This window comes from Cetorhinus maximus, chromosome 7, assembly GCF_964194155.1.
Source record: "Cetorhinus maximus chromosome 7, sCetMax3.hap1.1, whole genome shotgun sequence".
NCBI lineage: Eukaryota > Metazoa > Chordata > Chondrichthyes > Lamniformes > Cetorhinidae > Cetorhinus > Cetorhinus maximus.
In genome coordinates, this window is record NC_135885.1 from 7775939 (window position 1) to 7791703 (window position 15765).

The window sequence follows — 15765 nt, forward strand, 5'->3', positions numbered from 1 at the left end:
GCCATATCTTAAAATTAGAGCTAATAAAGTGTTTGAGAGAAAATAAGGGTGATAAAAACAGATAACATGTTAATGCCCCTATGATTTTTCTCACAAGATGCTCGCAGCAGGGTCCTGGAGATTAATCTTTAATTCCTGGAAACTCCAGGATAATCCTGGAGAGTCGGCAACCCCACACTGGAGATTGGCTAACTCAGCACATTGATCGACCTGCCGGTCCTGTCCTGATTCCGCTCGTTTTGCTTCCACTATCCTCTCCTACACCACAAGAATTCTGGTCACCAGGGTGCGATTGCATTCCCAAAATTAATGCCCTTAACAGCCATAACAGGATAAACCACTGATCCCAGGGACTGTGTTGGGAACTCTGAAGGGGAACGAATCTGCACTGCCAATGTCAACCAATAGATGGCGATGTTGCCTGAATGTTCTGCCGAAGGGTCATGAAGACTCGAAACGTTAACTGATTTCTTCTCCACCGATGCTGCCAGACCTGCTGAGTTTTTCCAGGTAATTCTGTTTTTGTTTTGCCTGAATACATGTTGTTCAATAAGTCAAAAGCAAAAAAACTGCGGATGCTGGAAATCCAAAACAAAAATAAAAATACCTGGGGGTGAATACACAGCCGGGACTGGGATTGGAAGACGGGATGGGGACAGAAGGACAGGCAGGGGTGGAGGGTCCTGGATGGGTGTTGGTGTCGATGAGTTGTTGGAGCTTGCGTTCCTTTGCGCCTGAACGAAAGTGACAAAGTTTCTTGTTGAGGCGTCGGATGAGACGAAGAATAAAATGAAACTGGGGGCATGCGCAGTTTAGAAATAGGGTGCGGCGGTGCTGCCGGAGGGAGAGGTCGAGTGTGTTCATATGGCAGCGCATGGCACTGAGTGTGGATCTCAGGATGCGACGGGAACAGCAGTCCGAGGAGTGTTGTATGTCCCGGAGATACCTGTAATCCTGAGTGGGTTCGAAACATGAGGGATGGAACTTCAGTTGAAATTCACATGGGGTAAGTCAGAGATGGAGACAGTCACTGAGGAAGGAAAGCGGGTTTTAGTAAACACCTTGTCAAACACCAGGAGAGAAATGGAAAGCAATGAAGGTGAACAAGGCAAAAGAGAGATACGGAAATCCTGCCGGAGAGAAGAGTAATACTTCTTCAAGGTAGGCATTCCTTGAAGAGAAGTGGCAGTCGATTAAACACAAAGATAAAAGCAAAAAACTGCAGATGCTGGGAATCCAAATCAAAAATAAAAATACCTGGAAAAACTCAGCAGGTCTGACAGCATCTGTGGAGAGGAACACAGTTAACATTTCGAGTCCGTATGACTCTTCAACAGAACTAAGTAAAAATAGAAAAGAGGTGAAATATAAGCTGGTTTAAGGGGGGGTGGGACAGGTAGAGCTGGATAGAGGGCCAGTGATAGGTGGAGATAGCCAAAAGTTGTCATCGACAAAAGGACAAAGAGGTGTTGAAGGTGGTGATATTATCTAAGGAATGTGCTAATTAAGGGTAGAAAGTAGGACGAGCAAGGTACAGATAGCCCTAGTGGGGGTGGGGTGGGGTGAAGTAATCGAAATAGGCTAAAAGGTAGAGATAAAACAATGGATGGAAATATATTTAAAAATAATGGAAATAGGTGGGAAAAGAAAAATCTATATAAATTATTGGGAAAAAAAAGGGGGGGATCGGAAAGGGGGTGGGATTGGAGGAGAGAGTTCATGATCTAAAATTGTTGAACTCAATACTCAGTCCAGAAGGCTGTAAAGTGCCTAGTTGGAAGATGAGGTGCTGTTATTCCAGTTTGCGTTGAGCTTCACTGGAACATTGCAGCAGGCCAAGGACGGACATGTGGGCATGAGAGCAGGGTGGAGTGTTGAAATGGCAAGCGACAGGGAGGTCTGGGTCATGCTTGCAGACAGACCGAAGGTGTTCTGCAAAGCGGTCACCCAGTCTGCGTTTGGTCTCTCCAATGTAGAGGAGACCGCATTGGGAGCAACGAATGCAGTAGACTAAATTGAGGGAAGTGCACGTGAAATGATGCTTCATTTGAAAGGAGTGTTTGGGCTCTTGGACGGTGAGGAGAGAGGAAGTGAAGGGGCAGGTGTTGCACCTTCTGCAGTTACATGGGCAGGTGCCGTGGGAGGGGGTTGAGGTGTAGGGGGTGATGGAGGAGTGGACCAGGGTGTCCCGGAGGGAACGATCCCTGCGGATTGCCACCAGGAGGGGTGAAGGGAAGATGTGTTTGGTGGTGGCATCATGCTGGAGTTGGTGGAAATGGCAGAGGATGATCCTTTGAATGCGGAGGCTGGTGGGGTGATAAGTGAGGACAAGGGGGACCCAATCATGGTTCTGGGAGGGAGAGGAAGGTGTGAGGGCGGATGCGCAGGAGATGGGCCAGACACGGTTGAGGGCCCTGTCAACCATCGTGGATGGAAAACCTCGGTTAAGGAAGAAGGAGGACATGTCAGAGGAACTGTTTTTGAAAGTGGCATCATCAGAACAGATGCGACGGAGGCGAAGGAACTGAGAGAATGGGGTGGAGTCCTTACAGGAAGCAGGGTGTGAGGAGCTGAAGTCAAGGTAGCTGTGGGAGTATGTATGTGTGTATGCAAATTGCTGCTTTTCCTACATTAGAGTGTCACTGGGTCAAAATCCTGGAACTCCCTCCCTAACAGCACTGTGGGTGTACTACAGTGTTTCAAGAAGGCAACTCACCACCACCTTCTCAAGGGCAATTAGGGATGGGCAAAAGTGACAACCCACATCTCATGGAAGAATTAAAAAAACATCGAACACATTTCAAGTACACTTTATTGGCTGATAAGCATTTGGAATGCCTTGAGGAGCCATCGAAGATTAAGTTCTGTGTTTCTATCCCTTCCACAGATGCTGCAGTTTCTCTTTGAGTTACTTTCTCAACATAAAACTTCGCCTGACGCTATTTCTGACAAGAGCCCTCAAGCTATTTAGTTTGAACAGGGGAGGTGGGCCAGAGCTGGAAGCGTCTCTTGTGGGTGGTAAATCTTTTTAATATATATATATATATATATATTCATTCAGGGGATGTGGGCATCACTGGCTGGGCCAGGATTTATTGCCCATCCCTAATTGCCCTTGTTCAGAGGGCATTTAAGAGTCAACCACATTGCTGTGGGTCTGGAGTCACATGTAGGCCAGACCAGGCAAGGACGGCGGATTTCCTTCCCTAAAGGACATTAGTGAACCGGGTGTGTTTTTATGACAATCAACAATGGTTTCGTGGTCCTCATTAGACTTTTAATTCCAGATTTTTCCAAATTTCGCCATCCACTGTGGTGGGGTTTGAACCCCGAGCTTTACCCTGGGTCTCTGGAATACTAGTCCAGTGACAATACCACTATGCATGGGTTTGTACTGATAGTGGAGTTTCTTTCACACATTCATGATGGGTTATCAGTTAACCAACATCACTGACAGAGAAACATTGAACCTCCCTGTTATGATGTGGCAGATGATGTGTGTCAGGTGGACCAAATCCACAAGGGAAACTTGGACAGACTATTGCAAAGGTTTATTAACCATTTATTAACAAAAGAAAAGAATTCAAACACAGACATAAGATTACAGTTTCTTGACATTTTAACAAATCTCGAAATTCCTTATTAAGCTGACTCCCAACTATACAACCCCTTTAAGGCAACAGTTCAAAATAGATATTAAATTTAAATAAGCAGTCCTGCACCATGCACCCGCTCAACAGTGGAATTCTAAAGGCTTTTAACACAACTTTAGTTACTGGACATGGCAGACTTCTGCAAAAGTGGCTAGAAGCTTTTCCCTCAAGGCCGCTTTACACGGTGTAACTTTCATGATATTTCATGGCTACACACACATAGCCTTCCTCTTTATATGTTTTCTCTATTGAATGTGTAAAATCCCATTGTTCTACACGTCTTTGGAAATTTACTTTTCCCGTATTATAAAAATTGTTCATGTTACCAATATGGTCAATTTTGGGAAAAATAAACACACTGCTTGGCCTTGCCTATCTTGTTAGTTGTAAACATCATACCATCAGTTTGAAAATCACTTATCTAAAAATTCAAATTTCATTCACACCTTTTCTGTGGAACCCTCATCCTTGCTTACCCATCTCTATTTCAAAAGTCTGCTTTACACCTAACTCTTTTGATAATTTCAACCATGCAGTCTACCTGACTCTAATTCAATTAAATCAGTCACACAGACAGAACCATCCACACTCACACTAGCCTACAATAATATCATGAAAAATGTTATAGTTTTTGTGACACTCTCACCATGGCAGCAAATGCACCAGGCCTCCTGCAACAGTATTTTCCAAACCTGCGACCTCTACCACTTAGAAGGTCAGGGGCAGCAGCCACACGCCACCTCTGCCTAAAAGGTCACTTCAAGTCATTCACCATCCTGACTTGGAACTATATCGCCATTTCTTCACTGTCACTGGGTCAAAATCCTCGAACCCCCAACACCCCTAGCCCCCCCCACCCACCCACCCTCCCAGCAGCACTAGGGGTGCCAACTCTCCAGGATTGGCCTGGAGTCTCCAGGAATTGAGAATCAATCTCCAGGACACAGCTGTGTGCAACCCTGGGGGAAAAAAAAATCATAGGGACATTGAAACAGATTGTGTTTTTTTTTTGCCATTTTCTTTGAACATTTCTTTTTTACCAGATATAAAATGGGAAAGAAAAGGCTGTTTGGTTGACAGTCAACCATTGTCCAATTGGATAATGAGTCATTTTGTTTTCCGGTTGGCATAGGAAGGAAGTACATCACAAGGATGGATGTGTTGGCTGACGGACGGCTGGAGCATGGGGGCACGTCATGTGATGAAACTCCAGGAATACATTTAATCACAGTTGGCAACCCTAGGCAGCTCTGTGGGTGCACATACACCACGTAGACTGCAGTGGTTCAAGAAGACGGCTCACTGCCACCTTCTCACGAGTGATCAGGGATGAGTAATAAATGCAGGCCTAGCCAGCGACACCCACATGCTGTGAACGGATATATAAGAAATGATCCCTTCTGGTTTCCTTTTGCAGTTCATATTACCTTTAGGGCTATAGGGCTAGTTGTTCTGTATAAACTTGTTGAGGGATGGCATTGTCTTTGTGTTGCAGTGCTAGAGCTGGAAGAACTCCAAGTACCTAAAAACCAACCCCTCCTTCTGTGCTGGGTGAACAAAGCCACCTTTCAGTGCCAACTGCACTGAGAGTTAACTACACGCTAATTATGAAGGTGTTTCTACAAGGCTTTAATTGGTGTGTGCAACTAACAATTCCAGTGGAAGTACCCCTGACTTAAATCACCTTCCTTCTGACAAGCTGTCTGCGTTGTCTGTCACCATTACTTCTATTTACAAACATCACTCACGGGGTGGGAGAGATTGTCAGGAAGTCTGATGTTCTCACCTCTCTTTTATCTTACCCCAGCTGTCCACAGCCAGATGTTAATGACTTTGTTCAGAGTACTGCTTTGTTTGGGGGGGGCGTGGTGCGAGTCTGTTGTTGTGTCTGGTCATTTGATGGGTTAATTTCCACTTTTATTTACTAGAATTTAACTGAAAAGTAGAAATGTCAGCGTCAAATGTCAAAAATTAGATCTGTATATTTTGTATGTATGTATGTCTAAACTTCTGTGTCTCTGTGTTTGTGGGTTCTGTGTGTGCATGTCAGTGTCTCTGTGTTTGTGGGTTCTGTGTGTGCATGTCTGTGTCTCTGTGTTTGTGGGCTCTGTGTGTGCATGTCTGTGTCTCTGTGTTTGTGGGTTCTGTGTGTGCATGTCAGTGTCTCTGTGTTTGTGGGTTCTGTGTATGCATGTCTGTGGCTCTGTGTTTGTGGGCTCTGTGTGTGCATGTCTGTGTCTCTGTGTTTGTGGGTTCTGTGTGTGCATGTCTGTGTCTCTGTGTTTGTGGGCTCTGTGTGTGCATGTCTGTGTCTCTATGTTTGTGGGTTCTGTGTGTGCATGTCTGTGTCTCTGTGTTTGTGGGTTTTGTGTGTGCATGTCTGTGTCTTTGTATGCCTGTGTTAGTTTATGATCCCATCGCTTTAGGGATATCTCCAAAGCATCCCTAGAGAGATCAAACATCTCCATCGACTCATAGGAATCCCCTGGCTTGTGACCAACCAAAAATGGAGAAGGTTTATTCGGGAAGGCACCGAGCACATCCAGAGATAATGATACTTTGGCCCTGCGAGATGGAGAAATAACAGGGAGCTTACAGATAGCTGGCAATAGGATTACAAATATCTTTGAAGCATCCTTCTCTGCGAGCTGGATTATGTGTGGTGGGCACATCCAGTCCTGTCCCTCTCCCTTGCATTTTGGGGTCTCAAAGGATGAATAAGCAGGCCTCTGAGTGAGCGAAAGTCAGATTGGAAATGCTGCATTCAGTGAGGGACCATGAGACACATGAAGCATATTACACTGGTTAAATCAGCAAATATAGCCACTTCTGATCTGATTTCATCAATGACTCAACCATGGGAAGGCTGTGTATGATGACTTTTTTTAAGATTGTGACTTTACCATTACTGAATCATATCCCTTTTGTCCCTCTTGACTTTCACGCACATGGCACGTGTCACAGGACATCCATGAGAACAATTCCTAGGAGAATTCTTTCTCTGGGTGCAGCATCACAGAAATTACAGCCATGCACCCTGAGTTCTCTGCCAAGCATTTCTTAGACAGCAGTGGTAATATGTAAGATTTTATTCAGATGGGACAGTGACATGTTTAAAAATCCATATGAAGTGCTGTTCAAAGTTGTCTCTGGTTCTCTAGGGAATTCTACCTTTACAGCTAGGCCCCAAAGTTCCAACCTACAGTCCAAGCAGTTAAAACAGACAGAAAGCCTGATCTAGGCTTTGGGCGTTTCCTGGATTATAATTGTACAAAGATGATGTTATATTAGTATCCTGGGGTGAGCAGCAGACATGGATGAGACACACCTCTACAACATAGTACTTAGTGCTGATAGTTTTATTTTTGTCCTCACCATTGGTCTTACTTCATTTCCCTTGCAAAATAAAAACTCACTTTGGATTTAGTTAATTCGTTTTATGTCTGTAACACAAAGGAACTGTTATCGTAATGTTCATGCAATTATCTCCACCTTAGCTTTTGAAACAATGGGACTATTTATGACTCCAGGATCAACTCAGAGAACAAGACAACCATTGACTTATTTCCTTCACTACCAATTATCTCCTTAAACCCATCTCCCCTGCCCTCTCTCTGCGAACCTTCATCAAGTATGATGTGCTTTTGGACTTCTTTGTCACTAAGATTGAAACCATCTGTTTCCATGCATTGCTTCCTCCCTGCCTACAACACCAAACCTTGCCCAAGTTTCCTCCTCTGCTCCATACCTGACCCTACACCCTCTCGATTTTCTCTCCTGTCTCTTCTCATGTAATTCCCAATCGATGAGCCCTACGTTTTCCTCTATTGACCCCATTCCCAACCAACTTCCCATAATAGCCATATGCCATATGCCCCCCATATTCTCATATTGTAAACAGTTCCCCTCTCCTCAAATACCTGTCCCATCACCACTCCTCAATAAAAAACCTTTGGCACCTCTGTCCCGCAAGCTACCATCCCATCTCCAATCTCCCCATTCTTTCCTTCAATGTTTTGGTACTTCCAAATCTGTGCCCATCTTTCCTGCAATTACATGTTTTAATCTCTTCAATCAAGTTTCCACCCTTAAGGGATCTTATCAAAGTCACAAATTATATCATATATAACTATGTTCATGGTGAGCTATACTACCTTGTCTTCCTTGACCTCTCTTCAGCTTTTAACAAGGTTAGTCACATCATCTTCCTCCTACACCTTTCCTCTGATATCCAGACCACCATGCCAATTTTGTCCACATCCTGAGTGCAAATTCTTAAAAGGAGATGATTGAGAAGAGTGCTTGTGGATATATACGATGACATGCTCGTTTCCTACATTGCACCAAGTCCTGTTCACATTTTGTACTCGTTTGAGCCTGATGCAGCAGGCAGAACAGTACTGAAGGAGAACTTCACTGTCAGAGTGAATGAGATGTTATAACTGAAACCCAACAACCCTGGGAAATCACTCTGCTCATCCAGTTCTGGCCTCATGTGCACCCCTGACTCCCTTCACCCCTCTGGCAGCCATAGCTTCCATTGGCTACATGCTAAACTTTGGAATTCCCTCCCCAAACTTTTCCTCCTCGCTACATCTCTCTCCTCCTTTAAGACACTGGGTCTTTGACAAAGCTTTCCGTCACCCATACTAATTTTTTGGCTCTGTAACAGTTTTTGGCTGATTGCCCTCCTTGGGGCATTTTACTACTTTAAAGACACCAAAAAAATGCAAGGTGTAGTTGGCATACGGAATAGAATAGAATAGAATACAAATCAGGTCCTATTGTGTCCTGGGCACTATTTCAACTTAAAAGAAAATTGAAGGACATGGGACTTAAATACAAACCTGGTAAACATCAAGGAATCAGAGAATGTTTTAATTGATTGATTTTTAGAATGAAGCACTGGAAGCAGTGAGATATTGTGATGGGGGTGGGGGGGGGGGGTGAAATTTAAAGCTTTTATGGAAGGATGTACTAGCAACTCAAGACTGAGCAACCATGAGGCGCTGTGGGCCATCAGCAGCGGCAGAATTGTACTCAGCCACAATCTGTAACCTCATGGCCTGGTATATCCCCCACTCTACCATTAGCACCAAGCCAGGGGATCAACCCTGGTTCAATGAAGAGCGCAGGAGGGCATGCCAGGAGCAGCTCCAGACATGCCTAAAAATGAGGTGTCAAACTGGTGAAACTACAACACAGGGCTACTTGCGTGCCAAACAGCATAAGCAGCAAGTGATAGACAGAGCTAAGCGATCCCACAACCAATGATCAGATCTAAGCTCTGCAGTCCTGCCACATCAAGTCGTGAATGGTGGTGAACAATTAAACAAATCACTGGAGGAGGAGGTTCCACAAATATCCCCATCCTCAATGATGGGGGAGCCCAGGGCATCAGTGCAAAAGATAAGGCTGAAGCATTTGCTACAACCTTCAGCGAGAAGTGCCAAGTGGATGATCCATCTTGGCCTCCTCCAGAGGCCCCCAGCATCACAGATGCCAGTCTTCAGCCAATTCAATTCACTCACATGATATCAAGAAATGGCTGAAGGCACTAGATACTGAAAAGGCTATGGGCCCTTACAATATTCTGACAATAGTACTGAAGACTTGTGCTCCAGAATTTGCCATGCCCCTGGCCAAGCTGTTCCAGTAAAGCTGCAACATTGGCATCTACCCGGCAATGTGGAAAATTGCCCAGGTATATCCTGTACACAACAAGCAAGACAAATCCAACCCAGCCAATTACCACCCCATCAGTCTACTCTCGATCATCAGTAGAGTAATGGAAGGGGTCATCAACAGTGCTATCAAGCGGCACTTGCTTAGCAATAACCTACACACTGACGTTCAGTTTGGGTTCCGCCAGGGCCACTGAGCTCCTGACCTCATTACAGCCTTGGTTCAAACATGGACAAAAGAGCTAAACTCCAGAGGTGAGGTGAGAGTGACTGCCCTTGACATCAAGGCAGCATTTGACCGAGTGTGGCATCAAGGAGCCCTAGCAAAACTGGAGTCAATGGGAATCAGGGGGAAAACGTTCCATTTCCTTTAAGGTAAAAGCAAAGTACTGCAGATACTGGAACTCTAGGACAAAAACAAAAATACCTGGAAAAACTCAGCAGGTCTGACAGCATCTGCGGAGAGGGATACAGTTGACATTTCGAGTCCGTATGACTCTTCATCAGAACCATACGGACTCAAAACATCAACTGTATCCCTCTCCGCAGATGCTGTCAGACCTGCTGAGTTTTTCCAGGTATTTTTGTTTTTGTTCCATTTCCTCTTGTGGATGAGTCCAGAACTAGGGGGCACTGTTTTAAAATTAGCAGTTGCCCTTGTAGGACAGAGATGGGGAGAAATTTTTTCTCTCAGAGGGTTGTGCGGCTTTAGAGTTCACTGCCTCAAAAGGTGGTGGAGGCGGGGTCATTGAATATTTTTAAGGCAGAGGTAGATAGATTTTTGTTAGGCAAGGGAATCAAAGGTTATCAGGCTTAGATGGGAATGTGGAAATTAAAACACAAGATCAGCCATGATCTTATTGAATGGCAGAGCAGGCTCAAGGGGCCAAATGGTTTATTCCTGTTCCTATTTCTTATGTATGTTCTTATGTATACTTGGAGTCATACCTAGCACAAAGTAAGATGGTTGTGGTTTTTGGAGGTCAATTATCTCAGCTCCAAGACATCACATCAGGAGTTCCTCAGGGAAGTGTCCTAGGTCCAACCATCTTCAGCTGCTTCATCAATGACCTTCCTTTCACCATAAGGTCAGAAGTAGGGATGTTTGCTGATGATTGCACAATGTTCAGCACCATTCACAACTCTTCAGATACTGAAGCAGTCCATGTTCAAATGCAGCAAGACCTGGACAATATCCAGGCTTGGCCTGACAAGTGGCAAGTAACATTTGCGCCACACAAGTGCCAGGCAATGACCATTTTCAACAAGAGAGAATCTAACCATGCCCTTGATGTTCACTGGCATTACCATCACTGAATCTCCCAACTATCAACATCCTGGGGGTCACCCTTGACCAGAAACTGAACTGAACTAGCCATATAAATACTGTGGCTATAAAAGCAGGTCAGAGGCTAGGAATCCGGTAGTGAGTAACTCACCTCCTGACTCCCCAAAACTTGTCCAACATCTACAAAGCACAAGTCAGGAGTGTGATGGAATACTGTCCAATTGCCTGGAAGAGTGCAGCTCCAACAACACTCAAGAAGCTTGACACCATCCAGGACAAAGCAGCCCGCTTGATCGATGCCCATCCACAAACATTCACTCCCTCCACCACCAGTGGCATCTGTATGTACTATCTACAAGATGCACTGCAGGAACTCACCGAGGTTCCTTTGACAACACCTTCCAACCCCACGACCACTACCATCTGAAAGGACAAAGGCAGCAGACACACGGGAACACCACAATCCGGAAGTTCCCCTCCAAGCCACTCACCATCCTGACTTCGAAATATATCGCATTCCTTTACTTCACTGTGTCAAGGTCATGGAACTCCCTCCCTAACAGCACTATGGGTGTACCTACACCACAAGGACTGCAGCGATTCAAAAGGCAGCCCACCACCACTTTCTGAAGAGCAATTAGGGATGGGCAATAAATGCTGGCCCAGCTAGTCATGTCCACATCCCATGCGTCAATAAAAAAACTAGATGGTAAAAATGGCTGCCTGATCCACTGATCTCTTACATGTATTAATATCAACAAGAACATTATTAAAACATCTCACAGCATTTCCCAGGAAAGACAAGACACTGAGCCACACTAGAAGTTATCAGGTCAGATGACCAAAAGTTTGGTCAAAGAGATCATTTTTAAGGAGTGCCTTAAAGGAGGAAAGTGAGGAAGAGAGGTGGAGGGGTCTAGGAAGGAATTTCAGAGCTTAGGGCCCAAGCAGTTGAGGCATGGCCACCAGTGGTGGAACAATTAAAATTGGGAATTTGCAAGAGGGCAGAATTGGAGAAGTTCCACCGTTTCAGGAAATGAGAGGAAGAAAATTAAAAGAAAACCAAAGAAGGAAATAAGTTGAGAATGCAGAGCACGTCCATATCTTCACGACATTTGACTTCCTACTTCTTATCTACGTGCTGCCCCTTAGCCAGTTTCCAAATGTATGCTAAAACACCCAGCTCTAATTACCATCACCTCTCTCGACTCATCCACTGTTGTTAAACTATCAGACTGCTTATCTGACATCTCGTACTGGATGAGCAGAAATGTCCCCAAATTAAACATTAGGAAGACAGAACACCTCCCTCAGCCCATCTATTGCTGAAACCCGTATTCATGCCTTTGTTACCTCTAGATTTGACTATTCAAATGCACTTCTGGGTGGTCTCCGACATTCTACCTTCCTTAAGCTTGAGGTCCTCCAAAACTTTGCTGCCTGCATCCTACCTTGCATCAAATCCCCTGTGCTCCCTGACTTACATTTTTTATCCTTTCATGGGATGTGGGTGTTGCTGGCTAGGCGAGAATTTATTGCCCATCTCTAATTGCCCTTGAGAAGGTGATGGTGAGCCGTTTAAGCAATGGCTCAATTTTAAAATTCTCATCCTTGTTTTTAAATCCCTTCATGGTTTCGCCCCTCCCAATCTCTGTCATCTCTTCCAGCCCCACAATAACTGCTCTGCTCTAATCCTGGCCTGTTCCTGATTTTAATCAGTCCACCATAAGTGGAGAAACTCTGAAATTGTCACCCTAAACCTCTCCGCCTCTGTACCTATCTCTCCTGCTTTAAGATGCTTCTGAAAGGTATCTCTGTGACCAAGCTTTTGGTCATTTGCCCTAATATCACCTTATGTGGCTTGCTGTCAAATTTTACTTTACAATGCTGCTGTGAAGCACACAGGGAGCATTTTAAAACAATGGAGGCACTAAATAAACAAAAACAAAAATACCTGGAAAAACTCAGCAGGTCTGACAGCATCTGCGGAGAGGAACACAGTTGACGCTTCGAGTCCGTATGACTCTTCAACAGAACTAAGGAAATAGAGAGATGAGGTGAAATATAAGCTGGTAGATGGGGGTGGGACAGGTAGAGCTGGATGGGGGGCCAGTGATAGGTAGAGGCAAAGAAGAGATTGCCAAAAATGTCATAGAGAAAGGGACAAAGGACTATTGACGGTGGTGATATTATCTAAGGAATGTGCTAATGGGGACATTAAAGGTAGCAAGCAGGACAAGCTAGTGGCAGATGGCCCTAGTGGGGGTGGGTTGGGGGGAAGGGATCGGAATGGGCTAAAAGGTGGAGATAAAACAATAGATCGAAATAAATTTTAAAATAGGCGGGAAAAGAAAAATATATATTTTTTAAAATGATAAATTATTGGAAAAGGGGGGATGGGAAAGGGGGTGGGGATGGAGAAGAGAGTTCATGATCTGAAATTGTTGAACTCAATATTAAGTCCGGAAGGCTGTAAAGTGCCTAGTCGGAAGATGAGGTGCTGTTCCTCCAGTTTGCGCTGAGCTTCACTGGAACATTGCAGCAGGCCAAGGATGGACATGTGGGCATGAGAACAGTGTGGTGTGTTGAAATGGCAAGCGATAGGGAGGTCTGGGTCATGCTTGCGGACAGAAATATTTGTTGTCACTACAGATATTCAGACTACAAAGGAACCTTCGTTGTTTATAACTCAGTTTTTTTGTCAGGGCAGCTGTACAATGACCATTCAGAAGGGAGGATTTTGTTTGTATAGTGAGGCAAGCATGAAAGAAAAACCAAAAGTCTAGAACAACCGTCCTCTTCTTATGCATGGGTATGAACACTGCAAATTCCTAGTTTTAAAGATGTTATCACAAAGGTTTAACACTGCAAAGTAAATAACAATTTCAATGTGATTATGTCAACCAAATCACTTTTATCCCGACAAGACGGCGGCATGTCTGTCAGCATTAATTCTATTTACACCCATGACTCAGGGTCAGAGACAGGCTGGGCAGAGAAAGCCTGGTGTTCTCTCCTTTTTTTATATATATCTTTCCCTGGGTGTCCTCAGCCAGGTTTTAACAACATTGTTCAGGGAATTTCAGCAGTCAGCACAGCTGGCTTTGTTTGTGGAGGGTGGGGAGGGATGGGAGCATAGGCTGATTATTCCCCTGGTTTTCTGATGCAAAGAGTTGATTGACCAAGTGTTGTAGACTGGCACATTCCAAGGTCCAGGACTAAGTGTTGAGGGGACACAGTAAAGCTTGGGGCAGCCGCTGCGCGAGGCGCAATGGGGAAAGGCCAATGTCTAAGGCCTTTCAGCCATAGTGCACTGAAGGGCTGGAAACTGTGCAAAACCCCTTAGGCTGTATGCCTGATAAGGAGTGTATATTGTGAATATCAAGAATATTGAAATTGGATTGAGGTACCTCAGAGTGGCACATGCTGTGTGGGCAAAAGTTGAATTCTACTGCACATTTTTTAATTTTCAATTTGAAATGTTTTGGAATGTACTGTCACAAACTTTATGAATAAAGTATATTTTCAGAAAAAAGGTGCTCCTGGTCTTTGATCAGCTATAGTTCTAATGTCTGCATGAAACATTGATGCTTTGTGTGTGTTTAATTGTCAGGGTGTGCACGAATGTATATATGTAAATATCAAAAACAAAAACAGAATTACCTGGAAAAACTCAGCAGGTCTGGCAGCATCGGTGCAGAAGAAATCAGTTGACGTTTCGAGTCCTCACGACCCTTCGGCAGAACTGAGTATAGTTAGGAGAAAGGTGAAATATAAGCTGGTCTAAGGTGGGGGGGCGGGGGGAGAGAGAAGTTGAGGGTGGGGTGGTTGTGGGGATAAGCAAGCAGTGATAGGAGCAGATAATCAAAAGATGTCACAGACAAAAGGATCAAAGAGGTGTTGAAGGTGGTGATATTATCTAAGAAAAGTGCTAATTAAGAATAGAAGGCAGGACACTCAAGGTACAGCTCTAGTGGGGGTGGGGTGGAAAGACTAACAAAGTTTTAGTTTTAGATTTAAAAATAATGGAAATAGGTGGGAAAAGAAGAATCTATATAAATTATTGAAAAAAAAAGGGGGAGGGGGGAGGGGGGAGAAATGGGGTGGGGATGGGGGGAGGGGGAGTTTAAGATCTAAAGTTGTTGAATTCAATATTCAGCCCGGAAGGCTGTAAAGTGCCTAGTCGGAAGATGAGGTGCTGTTCCTCCAGTTTGCGTTGGGCTTCACTGGAACAATGCAGCAAGCCAAGGACAGACATGTAGGCAAGAGAACAGGGTGGAGTGTTAAAATGGCAAGCGACAGGGAGGTCTGGGTCATTCTTGCGGACAGACTAAAGGTGTTCTGCAAAGCGGTCGCCCAGTCTGCGTTTGGTCTCTCCAATGTAGAGGAGACCGCATTGGGAGCAACGAATGCAGTAGACTAAGTTAGGGGAAATGCAAGTGAAATGCTGCTTCACTTGAAAGGAGTGTTTGGGCCCTTGGACGGTGAGGAGAGAGGAAGTGAAGGGGCAGGTGTTGCATCTTCTGCGTGGGCATGGGGAGGTGCCATAGGTGGGGGTTGAGGAGTAGGGGGTGATGGAGGAGTGGACCAGGGTGTCCCGGAGGGAACGATCCCTACGGAATGCCGCCAGGGGGGGTGAAGGGAAGATGTGTTTGGTGGTGGCATCGTGCTGGAGTTGGCGGAAATGTCATTTGTATGCCTGACACCAGACTCCCGAATTAACTGTTCTACTCGGATGAAAGCAAAATACTGCGTATGCTGGCAATCTGAAACAAAAACAGAAAATGTTGGAAAAACTCAGCAGGCCTGACAGCACTTGTGGAGAGAAAACAGAGTTAACATTTCGAGTCCGTATGACTCTTCTTCAGAGCTCTGAAGAAGAGTCATACGGACTCAAAATGTTAACTCTGTTTTGCTGTTCTACTTGGACCTTGGTTGTGGCAGGAGACTCCCAGGAGGACAGCAGAAGCACTTTAAGGATGTCCTCAAAGTATCCCTCAGGAGGTCAAACATCCCAGCTGATTCATGGGGGTCCCTGGCTTGTGACTAACCAAAATGGAGAAGGTTCACTGGCAAAGACACCAAATACATTAAGAGACTTCTACAGGAACATGCAGAGGTGAAGTCAAGGTGTTGGAGA